The following is a 3,975-nucleotide window of genomic DNA, read 5'->3' as shown; positions in this document are numbered from 1 at the left end:
GCACACCCCCACCCCACCCTAAGTTTCTTTGCTCCCGTCCACCACCTCCGTCGCGGCCAGCCGCGCCGTCGGTGGCTCCGGGTCACGCCCACCAGGAAGAAAAGATAGGAGATGATAAGGAGGCACAATACGAATCTAGATGCGTTGATCTGACGGTGGAAAAAGTTAGTGAGCTCTAAGCTAATTCCCAGTTATTAGGTGATAATTAGCAAAACCGTAAAGAAAAACTTCAGTGGAGTTCGGCTGTACTACCCCGTACAGCATGTGGCCACATACACTACCTGAAACCATCGGCTGTATCTATCCATCCTTCCCTCGAACCCTACGCTGCCGGGTCAGGTCGGCGGCGACGGCGGGCGAGGCAGCCAGCCGCCGTGTACGGTACGTGCTCTTCTCCATCGATCCTCCTACTACCACCAGATAAACGAGGTCTCACTCCATCTTCCTCCTCCACGGATCGATGCTTCGGTCGGTGGGCAGCGATGATCGATTCGATGCGGCGCGGCGGGGACAACGACGACGACAGGCACCATCGCCGGATTCCTTGTTTCGAAGACATCGACAAGTCCAGATGGAAACGCTATTACAGCGACGACGACGACGAGGTGGATCTGGATCAGCCGCGGTCGGTGCTCGAAGCTCTTCACATCGCCCGCTGCGACAGCATCATCCAGTACGATCCCAAGAAGGATGCTCGCGTCTTCACCCGCGTCTGCAACATCAACATTGCCGGCTTCGACCTCGATAGAGAGTGTCAGTATGGATATTCTATTTACAACAATTTCGTTGATTTCATTGTTCTCCTCGATCGATTCCCAATTAGCTAGGGATTGGGGACTGATTGTGGGTAGGGAATTTTCCAGTTCAGTTTCGCTGCACCATTTACATTTACAGGGGTTTGATTTCTCTTGACATCGATTTTATTTGCAGCTAAGGCTGGCCTTGGGCCGCTACTTAAGGATGCAACTCCTGAGACTATGAGGTTCCGGGCAACAGTATCGGCCAATGTCATATCTGTGAAAGTAATTGAGTCTGATTGGGGTTACCCGGTCAGCATATATGGTACTGTTGTCGCAAGGGATGTCATCGATTTCAGATGCGTCTCTCTGTTCAGACGCGAAAGAGAAGACCCACAAATCATCAACTCCGCAGTATGTACTAGTTCACCCTGGTTTCCTAATTTTTGTGTGCTTATCATGCATCTTCCTCCTCACAGATATATCTATAGTAGATACAATAGTTACATATTAGTCAGGTGTCCTAGTCCAAACTATATATGCATATATTCAGACTCTCTACGGACTAAACTACAAACAGCTACATAGTTCAGTATGTTCCGATAAATTAAGTTTGCTAGTTTATAGTTGTAAATACCATGATTGACATCCCACTGGTTACACTGTGTTCGCAGTAATAGCTGTGCACTACCATTTTAGGTGAAACAGTGATGACTTCCATATCTTATTGTTATGTCATCACAGTATGCCCCAATCTATTATTTATTCTGTCGATGTTGTGCCCTAATAATGGGTGTTATTGTCAAAAGTATAATTTCATCCGATTATTTTTGTGCCATACTTGTTTAATTTTTTGTTTCCTGCAATCTTCTAAGGCTGGCAATTGGGTCGGGTTTGGTCGGATCGACCGAAGGCAGACCCATGCCCAACACCATTATCGGCTAGATCGCTGACCCATGACCCTACCCATGGGTGAGGAATCAGACCCATGCCCGAACCCATCGGGAAGCTGATCCGATCGGGAACCCATCAGGCAGAAAAAATAAAGAATTTTGCACACATTTCACCAAACATTTAAGTCTACATATAGAACTACTTCGCCCAATAATAATTTGATTAGGATACCTTACATCGCTCAGTAATCTAGGGAGTTAGCAGGACTGTCGTTGTACGTAAGGCAAGGCCACCTCCTGTATTTTATAGACATGTGAATTCGTCCATGTCTCTGCCTAGTCGAGCTGGTACTAAAGTTTCCGTGTTCATGCGCCAGCGAGTGATGTGTGTTATGCGTAATGGGCTGCTGGCTGCACTATGGGGCCTTTATTCTTTAAACACGTCCGCACATTGTTGGGCCGCCAGGACAAAGAAGTCGTGGCTTCGTAAGTTGTACTAATCTGCATGTTTGGTGCCTCTGTACAAGGCCTTTCTGTATATAAACGGTGTATACATATACTGCTTACATGTGTAGCGTATGTGTATCTCCACATGTCAGACGAAATAAAGTAATTATTTATATTAGTAATATTAATCAGGTAACCCATCGGGTAACCCACGGGCATAGACTCATACCCATGCCTAACCCACGACTAATCGGGTTGCCCATGGGTTCATGGGAAAACATCAAGACCCATACCCTACCCATTCGGGTCGGGCGCCCATGGGCGGACGTACCCATGGGTTGGATTGCTGGTAGGGCTTCTGTGAGATTTGGTTTCTTATTTTGCATATTGTGGTCTGGCTGGTTCTTTACTATCTCTCACTGTAAAATGTGGGTTTTATTTGCGCTGGCATGTTCTATACTTGAAATAAAAGAACAAACGGATATACAAGGCACAAATATCTGGCTGTTGGTAGCACTTAGGCACTATAGCAGCGCGGCAGCAGAACTACGGCACTAAACAATGCTCCCAAGCTAGTTAAGCAACACTATCTTCAAACTGTTAGAATTTATCTGACTATTCAAGCTTGGTCCACCTACATACATAGCTTATTCAACTACGTAGGCATATTGTGATCTTTTTTCCTTCTGAATTACTGTGCAGGAGGATATGTTAACATTGACAGGTCCATGTCGAGGATTATTAGTATTGGATTTTATATATTTTGAGTTCAATCTAAAGGTGAAAGGTGATCGTGACGAAGATTTTAGTAAAGGTGTAATCGAGGACCGTGCCTTTGGAAATAAACCCATCACTATCGACCTACCTAGTCGGCTCAGTATAGTAGAATTAGTATTTCAACCTGTTGACTGTCCAGTGGCGGCAAGCCTTCTAGTCAATATTTTGAACGGACCGCCTAATGCCCCTTTCATTGGCAAAATATCTGCTGGTACTAGGAATATTGAGACCCATATCATTCTATATGATGGCAGAGCAAGTAAAGACAGCAGAATATTAGTCGGAGATGGTGGCTCAATTCCGCTAAGTCGTAATATGGTAGTTGTCCCTTCCCCCCGATGGTACAAAATAGAAGGGATTTTTGTCCATATTTGTTTTTTTTGATGATGATGAGGATGAAGGCACTCATATTACTATACTACACCCTGATGAAGAACATGTTTGTACTCATGGTCCCTACGAGCTACAAGTAAAGGTTGCATGGAATTTCATCCTAAGAAGTCCGAGGGCCAAACATATCGGAAGAAGATCATTCTTATTGCCCCCGTTTTATGCTTGCCCTAATTATAATAGTTGATGGTGGTGCTCTATTCCTTTTTTTTGTGTTGTGAAAGACATGGCCCACTAGCAGCCTGTAAGAGCTATGGTTGCATGATGTGTTGTAAGATGAGACCGATCTATGCTGGATGTTTGGTATTAATGGTAACTGAATCGGGATGTTTAGTGATTGGTTGTAATTGTTTTATCAAATTATGCAAAGGAAAATTTGATGCATACACTTTGCTTCACATGCTAATAAAACATAAATATAAGGAGGTTCAAAGTAAGCATGGTTACATTCGCCCTAGCTAATACGAATAAGCTCCAGGTCACACTATGGTTCACTATTATCATGTCATTTTAAGCTTAAGGTTGCATAATTAAACATAAGCAAGATGAAACTTTCCACTGCAAAGACTTTTCTAGAGTACCTGCATTTAGCAAATTAACACAAGTGAGTAGATCCATTTTAAGAAATGGAAAGAATAACACAACTGTTTGTAAAAAAAAAAAGTATCACACACCTGACAATCACTTTTTCCTTGACCGACTGGATGAACCCTCGGATACTGGTTTGATAA

At 43.9% G+C, this 3,975-nt stretch overlaps 1 pseudogene; it reads left to right on the top strand.

Moving 5' to 3' along the window:
• Positions 1–265: 265 nt before the first annotated feature.
• On the top strand, positions 266–3,581 carry LOC127300276 (uncharacterized; annotated as a pseudogene).
• The last annotated feature ends 394 nt before the right edge of the window (positions 3,582–3,975 follow it).

The sequence above is a fragment of the Lolium perenne genome, chromosome 5 (assembly GCF_019359855.2).
Source record: "Lolium perenne isolate Kyuss_39 chromosome 5, Kyuss_2.0, whole genome shotgun sequence".
NCBI classification, from domain to species: Eukaryota; Viridiplantae; Streptophyta; class Magnoliopsida; order Poales; family Poaceae; genus Lolium; species Lolium perenne.
The sequence above is the reverse complement of the archived record's forward strand: the minus strand, read 5'-3'. Positions and strand labels throughout refer to the sequence as shown.